Below are 15,343 nucleotides of genomic sequence, written 5' to 3'. Positions count from 1 at the left end.
GGAACACTCATTACGACCATCTCTATGTATGGCCCATAAAACACATTTCAGTAAATTTCAATGGGCTAAAATAATTCAGAATACATTGTCTGATCAGAAAAAGTATTAGATTAGAAAGCAATCACAATAAGATCTCTCATATTTTAAAAATCCCAAAATATTTGTAAACTTAATAATATATTTCAAAATAATCAAAGGGTCAAACAATGTACCACAAGGGACATTTTCGGATATTTCAAACTTAACAACAATAAAAATACATAAAAATTTTGGAGTTCAGTTACACCAGTCCATAAAAGGACATTTATAAATTTAAATAAATTCAAATGCCTACATACAAAAGAAGAAAAATATACAGATTAATCATCTTTGCTCTAGCCTTAAGAAACTAGAAAAAATGAAAAACTAAACTCTGAAGCTAACAGAAGAAATTTTAAAAGTAAAAGCAGAAAATCTACAAGTCAAAAATATTAATAAGATGGGTCTTGAAGATGGCAGAATAGAGGAAGTCACTTTTCTGCCTCCTCTTTGATATGAAACCAAGAAAGCAGATAGGCAGCTTCTCAATAAGGTACATGAAAAAGAAATTTAAAAAGGACTTTCCTGGGAAAAAATAATGGACATTCAAAGCAGATTGGGGACTCAGGAAATTGGATACAATAATATAGAAAGAACTATCCTGTGCCCAAACTGCCAAGGCTAGCCTGAGTGGTCCTTCACAGCAAAGAGGAAGCATAGGAAATTAAAGGAACCTGCATTTTTAGGAGATCTGTGGCATGAGATCAAAGACACTACCAGATTAACCTGAAATGCATGCTACAATATCCTTGCAAAAGGGAAAGAAGCCGCATATCTCCCAGCTGTCCCTAGAAGACAGAGGAAGGAGCCATTTTGTAGCCGCACCGAAGGGACGGGCCACTCTGTAAGCTACTTCTTGGCAAACCCAGGTTGATCCCAAAATACAGGCCTGGCAAACCCACAACATATGACATAGGACATGCCTAAGTGACCAGGAGAAAAATCAGACAGGAGAAGGGTTTATACAAATACACATCCAGAAAACCTACCCAGCTCACTTCTCCCTCTTGAGTCCAGAGGCTCACTGGACCAATTGGGAGAGACATAGCCAGCTGAGAATCTGAAAGGGTGTGTGCAGGAGTTTGGAGACTGAACCCAGGAGACCAGGAAACACATGATCCATGGGAGATAGAGAGGACAAAACATTGTCTCCTCTGCCATACCGGTGAAACCCAGGGGAGATTCCTGGGGTGCAGTCTCCCAGTGTGGATCAGCAACTGCTGGGCCCTGGAGGTGCACTGATTTAAAATCTTCATATCAATCGCCATTCAATGAAGAAGCTGGAACCTACCTAGGCCTAAACCCTGCCTCCAGGAGCTCTGCCTACCTAATCGATCTCATCTTACTAAATACTCCAGCGAAACCACCATGAGGGTGAAGCAGACATCACCCTCCAGCCCATCATATCTAACACTGCTGAGAAGAGAGGCTGAGAATTTTTTGAACTTCAACAGAAACAATTCTTTGAACTGTTCATACTTTTCTTTTTGTGTAACTGTGAGCTAAATATTTAATGGACACTTATACATTTACATATTTGCCTTTTTCTCATTTCTAGCATTTTTAAGGCAGTTATTACTTGTGACTGAGTCTTATGAGATCTAGGATTTTAGTTTTGTTTCGTATTCTTGTATTTATTTTTTAATTGTTTTGAAATTTTTTCCCCTCACTTATGTTTCCCTTGATTCTTTTTCTCTTTTCTTCTAACAGACAAACACTATTGCCCTCTCTTTCATTATTGAATTTTTTACTTCTATTTTCTCTCCTCCTCCCTCACAATCATCACATCCTACATCTCTTCTGTTCTCTCCCTGTTCATTGTAAACCCTTTTGAAAACTTACTATTTTTACTGTGGGCAATAATCACATAATTTCTGTTTATTGTGCAGGAATTATATGGTTTAAGACTATATGGTGTTTGCATTGGTTGTGGCTATTATTTGTCTACCCCTAAACTATGAAGTATTGAAAACCTTTAGGGATACTATAAGTCCATAGGGTACAAATTCTACTGCCTCAGATCCACACTGCAAGATGGGCAGACACACAAACAACATGAAATATCAAGGGAACAAGCCACCCCAAACAAACCTAAATACTTCAATAATAGAATTCATTGACAGCACACTGGAAGAAATGTTAGAGAAGGAATTCAGAAAGTTCATAGTTACACTGATCTGTGAGGTAAAAGATGATGTAAGGAGTGAAATCAGAGAGAAAATACAGGAAGTGATAGATCAATAAAGAGATGAAATTCTGAAAAAAAAATCAAGCAAAAAATCCTTGAAATAAAAGAATCAATAAACCAAATTAAAAATCAGTTGAAAGACTAAACCACTTGGAAGATAGTTACAGGAAATGAAGACAAAATATATACTCTTGAAGATGAAGCTGATTATGGGTAAAAGTTAAAAGACTACAACAGAACTTCCACGAATATGAGATAACAAGAAAGGACAAGATTTAAGATTTATGGGGAGAGAAGAACTCTTGGAGATGCAAACCAAAGGAATGCACAATCTTTTAAATGAAATATTATTTGAAAATTTCCAAATCTAAAGTATGAAATGGAAATCAACCACAGGAGGCTTACAGGACACCAAAGATACAAAATCACAACAGACCTACAACAAGGCACATTATTATGAAAATGACTAGCATACTAAATCAGAACAGAATTTTAAAGTCTGCTAGAGGAAAAACAACAGATCATATTTAGAGGTTAAACCAATCCAGATTTGAGCTGATTTCTCAACCCAGACTCTAAAAGATAGGAGGTCTCAGAATAATATATACCATGCTCTGAAAGAAAATGGATGGCAAATAAGAGTACTATTCCCAGCAAAATTAAGCTTCAGAATTGACAATGAAACAAAAGCCCTCACAACTAGAAAGGCTGCACTAAAAACATACTCAAACATTTCATGAAAAATAAAAATGAAAACCTGCAAAGAAAGGAACTACATTAGAATAGTCAATCAAAGGAAAATAAATCAAATTAAGAACCAAAAATATATCAAAATGAGAGGGAATAAAAATCATTTTTCAATGATAACACTGAATGCAAATGGCTTAAACTAATCAATCAAAAGACACAGACTTGAAGACTGGATTTAAAAAGTAAACCAAAAATATGCTATCTCCAAGAGAGACATCCATAGGCAAAGATATCCACAGACTGAAGGTAAAAGGATGGGAATAGAATATATCATTCACATGGATCTCATAAACAGGAGGGGTTCTATCCTTGTATCGTATCGGATAAAGTGGACTTCAAGTCAAAGTTAATTTAATCATAAGACACAGAGAATGTCATTTCATACTGTTAAATGAAATTATACATCAACAAGATATAACAATTTTAAATATTTATGCCCAAAATAATGGAGCACCTATGTTCATTAAACAAACCCTTCTCAATTTCAAGAATCAAACACACACATAATCAACAATCAAACACAATAATACTGGGTGACTTCAACACACCTCTCTCACTACTGGTCAGATCTTCCAATCAAAAACTAAATAAAAGAGCTATAGAACTAAAAAATAGAATTGATAATTTGGTCCTAACAGACATATTTAGAATAATTTATCCATTGATGAATGAATATGATTTCTTCTCAGCAACACAAGGATCATTTTCTAAAACAGACCATATCTTAGGCCACAAAGCATCCCTTAGCAAATACAAAAAAAAAAAAAGGAGATAATATCTTTCATTCTATCAGATCATAATGGAATGAAGTTAGAAATCAATAATAAAATAAAAAACAGAAACTAAATAATACACTACTGAATGTCCTATGGATAGCCGAAGATATCCGGGGTGAAATACAAATACTTAGAGATAAATGAGAACACTGATACAACACATCAAAATCTCTGGGACACCATGAAAGTGGTTCTAAGAAGAAAGTTCATTGCACTGAGCTCATTTATTTAAAGAATAGAAAGTCACCAAATAAATAATCTAACATTACACTTCTCAAAACCCTAGAAACAGAAGCACAAATCAACACCAAAAGCAGAAGACAGGAGATAATTAAAATCAGAGCCAAAATCAATGAAACTGAAACAAACAACAACAAAGCAATTAAAAAAAAATCAAAAAAGCAAAAAGTTGGTTCTTTGAAAAAATAAATAAAATTGATAAACCCATAGCCAAGCTTCCCAACATAAAGAGGGGAAAACCCATATTACTAAAATCTGCAATGAAAACTGAAATATCACCACAAACACTAATGAAATACAGATTATAATCAGAAACCATTTTGAAAATCTAAATCCTAATAAAATAGAATATCTTGAGGCACTGGGTTTGATTCTCAGTACCACGTATAAATAAATAAAATAAAGGTCTATCAACAACTAAAAAAATAAAAAATAAATTGAAAAAAACAGAATATCTTTAAGACATCAAAAAATTTCTAGAGATATATGACCTACCCAAACTGAATGGTGAGGACATAGAATATTTAAATAAATCAATTTCAAGCAATGAAATTGAGGATGCCACCAAAAGCCTACTAACAAAGAAAGGCCCAGGAACAGATAAATTAATTCTCAGCTGAGTTCAACCAGATCTTGAAAGAAGAACACCAAACCTACTCAAATTGTTCCATGATGTAGAAAAGGAGGGAACCCTTCCAAACTCATTTTACAAAGCTAGTATCATTCCGATACCAAAACCAGACAAAGACACATCAAGGAAAGAAAACTGAAGACCAATATCCCTAATGAACATATAGATGCTAAAATTTTTAATAAGGCAAATCACATATTTAAAAGATAGTGCATTATGATCAAGTGGGGCTCTCCCAGGAATGCAAACTTAGTTCAACATAAGGAAATCAATAAATGTAATTTATCACCTCAATAGAGTTAAAGACAAAAATCACATGATCATCTCATTAGATGTAAAAAAGGCATTTAACAAAATACAGTATCCATTCATGTTCAAAACACTAGAAAAACTAGGGATAGCAGGAACATACCTCAACATTGTAAAAGCTATATATGCTAAGTGCAAGGCCAACATCATTCTAAATGGAGCAAAACTGAAAACATTCCCTCTAAAAACTGGAAAAAGACATGGATACCCTTCTTCACCACTTCTATTCAACATAGTCCTTTAAACTCTAGCCAGAGCAATTAGGCAAAAGAAAGAAATTAAGGGAACAGGAATAGGAAATGAAGAGTTCAAACTATCCCTATTTGCCAACAACATCATTCTACATTTAGAAGACCCAAAAAACTCCACCAGAAAACTTCTAGAACTCATAAATGAATTTAGCAGAATATAAAATTAACACCTACAAATTAATTTTGTTCCTATACACCAATGATGCATCAGCTAAAAATGAAAATAGGAAAACTATCCCATTCACAATAGCCTCAAAAAAATTAAATATTTGAGAATCAATCTAATAAAAGAGGTGAAAGACCTCTACAATGAAAACTTCAGAACACTAAAGAAAGAAACTGAAGAAGACTTTAGAAGATGGAAATATCTCTCATCTTCACAGATAGACAGAATTAATATTGTCAAAATGACCATACTATCAAAAAGTGCTATAGAGATTTACTGCAATTCCTACTAAAATTCCAATAATGTTTTTCATAGGAATAGAAAAAAAGTAGTCATTAAATTCATTTGGAAAAATAAAAGGGCCAGAATTGTAAAACAATCCTTAGTGCAAAAGGTGAAGGAAATAGCATCACAATTATACTATAGAGCTATAGTAACAAAAATAACAAAAAATAGCACTGGCACCAAAACAGACATGAAGACCAATGGAACAGAATAGGAGACACAGAGATAAACCCACTTAAATAGTTATATCATACTAAACTAAGGCACCATAAACATACATTAAAGAAAAGATAGCCTCTTCAACAAATGGTACTGGGAAACTGGGAATTCATATGTAGTAGAATAAAATTTAACCCTTCTCTCTCACCCTGCACAAAACTCAACTCAAAGTGATTCAAGGACCTAGGCATTAGACCAAGAAGAAAATGTAGGCCCAACACTCCATCATATGGGCTTAGGAGCTGACTTCCAAGACTCCTAAAGCACAGGAAGTAAGATAAAGAATGTGAATTTAGCAATATCACAGAATATAAAGTCAACATATAAAAAATTCAATTTCTGAATACTCAAACAATTTGAAGAATCATTTCAAATATTATATGGAAATATATCCCAAACCATAAAGACCTAACAAAAAAACTACAAAACATCATGGAAAGAAATTAAATAAGGTTGAAATTAATAGAAAAATATGCCATGTTCATGTATTGCTAAATGTCATTATTAAGTTTTGCTGAAATTGTTGATCTAAACATTCAACGCCATCCAATTCAAAAAAATCCAAACAAGGGGAAATAAACAAGGAGAGAAATGAATTACAGTAGTTGGGGTAGAGAGAGAAGATGTGACGGAAGGGGAGGGGGGATAGTAGGGGATAGGAAAGGTAGCAGAATATAACAGTTACTAATAGGGCATTATGTAAAATTGTGGATATGTAACCGACGTGATTCTGCAATCTGCATTTGGGGTAAAATTGGGAGTTCATAACCCACTTCAATCTAATGTATGAAATATGATATGTCAAGAGCTTTGTAATGTTGTGAACAACCAATAAAAAAAAAAAATCCAAACAGAATGTGCCTGTGTGTATGTGTGAGGGGGTGATTTGATCCCAAAATTTACATAAAAATGCACAGAACCTAGGATAATCAAAATAATGAAAAATAATGAAGTAAAAAGACCACCTAATTTCAAAACCTGATCAAAACCAAAGAAATTAAGACTTATCTTGAGAAAAGAACAGACAGAGGGAACAACAGAAAAGAATACAACTTAGAAACAGATGTACACATACGTGGTCAAATTATTTGAAAAAAGAAAAGTCAAAGAAATTAAAGATGGGTAAACGGATGAAGTTAGAGAAGATAATGCTAAGTGAAGTTAGTCAATCCCAAAAAACAAAGGCCGAATGTTTTCTCTGATATAAGGAGGCTGATTCATAGTGGGGTAGAGAGAGGGAGCATGGGAGAAATAGATGAACTCTAAATAGGGCAGAGGGGTGGCAGGGGAAGGGAGGGGATATGGGATTAGAAATGATGGTGGAATGTGATGGACATTATTATCCAAAGTACATATGTGAAGACACAAATGGTGTGAATATACTTTGTATACAACCAGAGATATGAAAAATTGTGCTCTATATGTGTAATAAGAATTGTAATGCATTCCACTGTCACATATCAATAAAAAATTAATCAAAAGAAAATAAATGAAAGATGACAAAGAAATGTCTCTTCAGAAACTGGGTACTGGAAAAACAACATCAATATGAGGGAAAAAAATGAACCTCCACCTCTACCTAATTCCAACACAAAAATTATTGCAAGATAGATCATAGATCTATATGTAAGATCTAAAACTATATTATACTAGAGAAAAAAACATAGGAGAATACAATCCCAACTTGCGGTACGTAAAGAGTTCTTATGGAAGTCACAGAAAGCACTAACCATTAAATAAAAACTGATATACTGATTTTCATCAAAATTTAAAAGTTTTACTCACTAAAAGATACAGAAATGAAAATGAAATGACATGCAAATCTGGAAGAAAATATTCATAATACATATATCTGACAAAAGACTTACATCCAGAATAGATATAAGGAACTCCTATAATTTAATGACATAAAGAAAAGAATAAAAAAGAGAAAAGATTTTAGCAGTTTCACAAGAAGGTCGACAGATGACCAATAAGCATATTATAGCATGCAACAGAGTCATTTGAGAAGCACAAATTAAAACCACAAGATACCACCAAACATCCACTAACATGGATAAAATTCAAAAGTTAAACACAACCAGGAATCCAACATGGCGGCCGGCGAGGAAGCAGCGATTCCAACGTCTCCACTTTAACGGGATCAGAAAGAGCCATTGGATCAGCTGCAGCCTACCTACGGAGGAACTTCTAGCAAAATTCCCTCAAGAGGAGAGCTGCCGTGAACTGGTAGGTTTATTGAAAGTGACAGTTTGTCCCAGAGAAGTGGATCTTGGCCGGCCACGCGGGCACAGAGGTCTAGTCCCGCAGCCATCAGCCGCTCCTGCAAGCGGCTCTCCCGGGAGGCCCAGCTCTCGCTCTGCGAGCGGCCGCCCCACCCGCCCGGTTCTTAACCACGCGGCCACAGCTACCCAGCCCCGCGGCGGGTGCAGAAGTCAAGTCCTGCAGCCAGCAGCCGCTTTTGCAAGCGGCCGGCACCCGGAGCGGCTTGGCCCGCCCCGCCCGAACCGGCAGTCGGCCTCCACCATCCGGGCTCTGAAGGGAGGCCCAGCTCTCACTCAGCGAGCGGCCGTCCCACCCGCCCGGCTCTTAACCACGCGGCCGCAGCTACCAGGCTCTACAGGTAGTGCCGCGGCGGGTGCAAAGTCCAATCCTGCAGCCAGCAGCCGCTATTGCAAGCGGCCCGCACCCGGAGCAGTGCGGCCCGCCCTGCCCGAACCGGCAGACGGCCCCGCCAACCGGGTTCTCACGGGAGGCCCATGAGCGGCCGCCACACCCACCCTGCGACCGGCTGCCACACCCGCCCGGCTATTAACCAAGCAGCCGCAACTACCAGGCTCTACAGGTGGGCGGGCGCAGAGGTCCAATCCCGCGGTCACCAGCAGCTTCTGCAAGCGGCGGTAACACGGAGTGGAGTGGCTGCCCAAACCGTTAGACACCCCCGCCATCCCGGCTCTCCCGGGAGGCCCTGCTCTCGCTCTGCGAACAGCCACACCACCCGCCCGGATCTTAGCCACGCAGCTGCAGCTGCTCCACTCTTCAGGCGGCCCCCGGCAGCCCGACTCAGCTAGAAGGGTCCCCACATGGCCCAGCACATGGCCATGCCCTCCGGGCTCTGCTAACAGCCCCGCCCACCTGGCGAACAACCGGGAAACTTCAAAATCTCTCCGTGGGCGTGACCGTAAGGACCAAAGGACTCTCATCCCCCAACTTCCCCTACTGCCAGAGTCAGGCAGACCTGAGACCCACCAGCGGAACAGGCCTAGAGGCCTGCCAGCATGGGAGACACGTCACACCAATTAGAGTAGGGGCAGAGCAGAGCAGCCGCCCGCATCCGGATCACGCCCAACGACCCAAGGGGGTGGTAGTCACATTACCACAATTGGACTGGGGGCAGAGCAGAGCCGCCACCCGCGCCCGCAGGGTGGGCAGACCTGCGAACGACCGGCAGAGCAGGCCTAGCGGCCCGCCAGCACAGTAGACAGATCACCCCAATTAGAGGAGGAGCACAGCCACTACCCGCCCTGCAAAGGAGATTTTTCAACTATACAAGAGCAATATAAATAATTAGGGGGAAAATTTCAAAAACACAACAGTTTCACCAAGCAGAAAGAAACGTGAGCAGTATGAAAAGACAAGGAAAGAAAGGACCACAAGCAATGCAGGTCAACTCAACTTTAGAAGAGGTAATAGCTGCAACAGAGGGAATGTCAGAGAAAGAGTTCAGGATATACATGCTACAGATGATCTGGAGTCTCAAGGAAGACATGCGACAGCAAAATCAGACAATGAAAGATCACATAGACAAGGAACTACACAAACAAATCCAGGAAGTAAAAGAGCAATTTCACAGGGAGATAGAGGTAATAAAAAACAAACAAATAGAAATCCTAGAAATGCAGGAAGCAATAAACCACCTTAAAAACTCAATAGAGAATACTACCAGCAGAGTAGATCACTTAGAAGATAGAACATCAGACAATAAAGACAAAGTATTTCAACATGAAAAGAACATAGACAGCTCAGCAAGTCTGCTAAGAAACCATGAGCAGAACATCCAGGAATTATAGGATAATATTAAAAGACCAAACTTAAGAGTCACTGGGATACAGGAAGGCACAGAGCTCCAAACCAAAGGAGTAAACAATCTATTCAATGAAATAATATGAGAAAACTTCCCAGACTTGAAGAATGAGACAGAATCCCAAATCCTAGAAGCCTACAGGACGCCAAATGTGCAAAATCATAAGAGATCCACACCTAGACACATTATAATGAAGATGTCCAACATACATTATAAGGAGAGAATTTTAAAAGCTACAAGAGAAAGGAAGCAGATTACATTTAGGGGTAAACCAATCAGGATAACAGCTGATCTCTCAACACACACTCTGAAAGCTAGAAGATCCTGGAATAACATATTTCAAACACTGAAAGAAAATGGGTTCCAATCAAGAATCGTGTATCCGGCGAAATTAAGCTTCAGGATGGAAGACGAAATTAAAACTTTCCACGACAAACAAAAGTTAAAAGAATTCGCAGCTAGAAAACCATCTCTTCAAAAAATCCTTGGCAAAACATTACAGGAAGAGGAAATGGAAAATAACATTGAAAACCAACAGTGGGAGGTAGGACAGTAAAGGGGGGAAAGTAATCAAAGAGGAAAACAAATCAAGTTTAGTAACATTAATAAACAAATATGGCTGGAAGAACAAACCATATCTCAATAATAACCCTAAATGTTAATGGCTTAAACTCACCAATTAAGAGACACAGGCTAGTAGAATGGATCACAAAACAAGACACAACAATATGCTGCCTACAGGAGACGCATCTGATAGAAAAAGATATACATAGACTGAAAGTGAAAGGTTGGGAAAAATCATACCATTCACATGGACTGTGGAAACAAGCAGGAGTGTCCATACTCATATCTAATAAAATAGATTTCAAGCCAAAGTTAATCAAAAGGGATAAAGAAGGACACGTCATACTGCTCAAGGGAACCATACACCAACAAGACATAACAATCATAAATATATATGCCCCAAATAATGGTGCAGCTGTGTTCATCAAGCAAACTCTTCTCAAGTTCAAGAGTCTAATAGACCACCATACAATAATCATGGGAGACTTCAACACACCTCTCTCACCACTGGACAGATCTTCCAAACAAAAGTTAAATAAGGAAACTATAGAACTCAATAACACAATTAATAACCTAGACTTAATTGACATATATAGACAATACCACCCAACATCAAGTAGTTACACTTTTTTCTCAGCAGCACATGGAACCTTCTCAAAAACAGACCATATATTATGTCACAGGGCAACTCTTAGAAAATATAAAGGAGTAGAGATAATACCATGCATCTTATCTGATCATAATGGAATGAAACTGAAAATCAATGATAAAAGAAGGAAGGAAAAATCAAGCATCACTTGGAGAATGAACAATAGGTTACTGAATGATCAATGGGTTTTAGAAGACATCAAGGAGGAAATTAAAAACTTCTTAGAATTAAATGAAAACACAGACACAACATATTGGAATCTATGGGACACATTGAAAGCAGTTCTAAGAGGAAAATTCATTGCCTGGAGTTCATTCCTTAAAAAAAGAAAAAAACCAACAAATAAACGATCTCATACTCCATCTCAAAATCCTAGAAAAAAAAAGAGCAAAACAACAGCAAAAGAAGTAGAAGGCAAGAAATAATTAAAATCAAAGCTGAAATTAATGAAATCGAAACAAAAGAAACAATTGAAAAAATTGACAAAACTAAAAGTTGGTTCTTTGAAAAAATAAATAAAATCGACAGACCCTTAGCCATGCTAATGAAGAGAAGAAGAGAGAGAACCCAAATTACTAGCATACGGGATGAAAAAGGCAATATCACAACAGACACTTCAGAAATACAGAAGATGATCAAAAATTATTTTGAATCCTTATACTCCAATAAAATAGAAGATAGTGAAGGCATAGATAAATTTCTTAAGTCTTATGATCTTCCCAGATTGAGTCAGGAGGATATAGACAACCTAAACAGACCAATAACAATAGAGGAAATAGAAGAAACCATCAAAAGACTACCAACTAAGAAAAGCCCGGGACCGGATGGGTATACAGCAGAGTTTTACAAAACCTTTAAAGAGGAACTAACACCAATACTTTTCAAACTATTTCAGGAAATAGAAAAAGAAGGAGAACTTCCAAATTCATTCTACGAGGCCAACATCACCCTGATGCCTAAAACAGACAAAGACACTTCAAAGAAAGAAAACTACAGACCAATATCTCTAATGAACCTAGACGCAAAAATCCTCAATAAAATTCTGGCGAATCAGATTCAAAAACATATCAAAAAAATCATACACCATGATCAAGTAGGATTCATCCCTGGGATGCAAGGCTGGTTCAATATACGGAAATCAATAAATGTTATTCATCACATCAATAGACTTAAAAATAAGAACCATATGATCATCTCGATAGATGCAGAAAAAGCATTCGACAAAGTACAGCATCCCTTTATGTTCAAAACTCTAGAAAAATTAGGGATAACAGGATCATACCTCAACATTGTAAAAGCAATCTATGATAAGCCACAGGCCAGCATCATTCTGAATGGAGAAAAATTGAAGGCATTCCCTCTAAGATCTGGTACAAGACAGGGATGCCCTCTCTCACCACTTCTGTTCAACATAGTCCTCGAAACACTGGCCAGAGCAATTAGACAGACGAAAGAAATTAAAGGTATAAAAATAGGAAAAGAAGAACTTAAATTATCACTATTTGCAGATGACATGATTCTTTACCTAGCAGACCCAAAAGGGTCTACAAAGAAACTATTAGAGCTAATAAATGAATTCAGCAAAGTGGCAGGATATAAGATCAACACGCATAAATCAAATGCATTCCTGTGTATCAGCGACAAATCCTCTGAAACGGAAATGAGGACAACTACTCCATTCACAATATCCCCCCAAAAAATAAAATACTTGGGAATCAACCTAACAAAAGAGGTGAAAGACTTATACAATGAAAACTACAGAACCCTAAAGAAAGATATAGAAGAAGACCTTAGAAGATGGAAAAATATACCCTGTTCATGGATAGGCCGAACTAACATCATCAAAATGGCGATATTACCAAAAGTTCTCTATAAGTTCAGTACAATGCCAATCAAAATCCCAACAGCATTTCTTGTAGAAATAGATAAAACAATCATGAAATTCATATGGAATAATAAAAGACCCAGAATAGCAAAAACAATGCTAAGCAAGAAGTGTGAATCAGGCGGTATAGCGATACCAGACTTCAAACTATACTACAGAGCAATAGTAACAAAAACAGCATGGTACTGGTACCAAAACAGGCGGGTGGACCAATGGTACAGAATAGAAGACACAGAAACCAATCCACAAAACTACAACTATCTTATATTTGATAAAGGGGCTAAAAGCATGCAATGAAGGAAGGATAGCATCCTGGTGCTGGGAAAACTGGAAATCCATTTGCATCAAAATGAAACTGAATCCCTTTCTCTCGCCATGCACAAAAGTTAAATCAAAATGGATCAAGGAGCTTGCTATCAAATCAGAGACACGGAGTCTGATAGAAGAAAAAGTTGGCTATGATCTACATACTGTGGGGTCGGGCTCCAAATTCCTCAATAGGACACCCATAGCGCAGGAGTTAACAACTAGAATTAACAAATGGGACTTACTCAAACTAAAAAGTTTTTTCTCAGCAAAAGAAACAATAAGAGAGGTAAATAGGAAGCCTACATCCTGGGAACAAATCTTTACTACTCACACTTCAGATAGAGCCCTAATATCCAGAGTATACAAAGAACTCAAAAATTAGACAAAAAGACAACAAATAACCCAATCAATAAATGGGCCAAGGACCTGAAGAGACACTTCTCAGAGGAGGACATACAATCAATCAATAAGTACATGAAAAAATGCTCAACATCGCTAGCAGTCAGAGAAATGCAAATCAAAACCACCCTAAGATACCATCTCACTCCAGTAAGATTGGCAGCCATTATGAAGTCAAACAACAACAAGTGCTGACGAGGATGTGGGGAAAAGGGTACACTGGTTCATTGTTGGTGGGACTGCAAATTGGTGCAGCCAATTTGGAAAGCAGTATGGAGATTTCTTGGAAAACTGGGAATGGAACCACCATTTGACCCAGCTATTCCCCTTCTCGGTCTATTCCCTAAAGACCTAACAAGAGCATGCTATAGGGACACTGCTACATCGATGTTCATAGCAGCACAATTCACGATAGCAAGATTGTGGAACCAACCTAGATGCCCTTCAATAGATGAATGGATAAAAAAAAAATGTGGCATTTATACACAATGGAGTATTACTCTGCATTAAGAAATGACAAAATCATAGAATTTGGAGGGAAATGGATGGCATTAGAGCAGATTATGCTAAGTGAAGCTAGCCAATCCTTAAAAAACAAATGCCAAATGACTTCTTTGATATAAGGGGAGTAACTAAGGACAGAGTAGGGACGAAGAACAGGAGAAGAAGATTAACATTTAATAGGGATGAGAGAGGGGAGGGAAAGGGAGAGAGAAGGGAAATTGCATGGAAAGGGAAGGTGATCCTCAGGGTTATACAAAATTACATACAAGAGGAAGTGAGGGGTAAGGGAAGAATAATACAAGTGGAAGAAATGTTTTACAGTAGAGGGGGTTGAGAGAGAAGAGGGGAGGGGAGGGGAGGAGAGGGGAGGGGAGGGGAGGAGAGGGGAGGGGGGATAGTAGAGGATAGGATAGAGAGCAGAATTCATCAGACACTAGAATGGCAATATGTAAATCAATGGAAATGTAATTGATGTAACTGATGTGATTCAGTAATCTGTATACGGGGTAAAAATGGGAGTTCATAACCCTTTTGAATCAAATTGTGAAATATGATACATCAAGAAAGATGTAATGTTTTGAACGACCAACAATAAAAAAAAAAGAAAAAGAAAAAGCTCTAGATTTACAGAAACATATAATAGTTATCAGAAACAATATTTACTGAGAAAAATAAAAAATAATACATAAAAAAAAAAGTTAAACACCACCAAATTTTAGTAAACATGTGGAGGAACTAGAACTCTCATTTATAGCAGGAGAGTAAAAATAGCACAAACATCTTGGAAAACAATTAGGCAGTTTCTTATAAAATCATACATCCACTGTATAACCCTGTAATTGTACATCCATATTCTATATCCATATACAATTCTATATCTCTATTGTTAAATATAGGCCCACAAAAAGCTTTCGACAAAAATGGTCATAGTCTCTTTATTCAAAATAGCCCAAAAGTGGAAGCAATTCAGATACCCATCTACAAGGAAATTAGATAAAGGAGTCGTAGCATATTCATACAATGGAATAGAGAAATAATAAAAAGAGTAAACTACTA

At 37.5% G+C, this 15,343-nt stretch overlaps 1 protein-coding gene across 4 annotated transcripts in view; it reads right to left on the bottom strand.

Annotated features, from left to right (window-relative positions):
* Snx14 (sorting nexin 14) overlaps positions 1-15,343 on the bottom strand; it is a 101,920-nt gene that overhangs the window by 49,333 nt on the left and 37,244 nt on the right. The gene's annotated exons all lie outside the window — the stretch shown is intronic.

The sequence above is a fragment of the Ictidomys tridecemlineatus genome, chromosome 8 (assembly GCF_052094955.1).
Source record: "Ictidomys tridecemlineatus isolate mIctTri1 chromosome 8, mIctTri1.hap1, whole genome shotgun sequence".
Classification (NCBI taxonomy): Eukaryota; Metazoa; Chordata; class Mammalia; order Rodentia; family Sciuridae; genus Ictidomys; species Ictidomys tridecemlineatus.
This window is presented reverse-complemented; position numbering and strand designations above follow the sequence as displayed.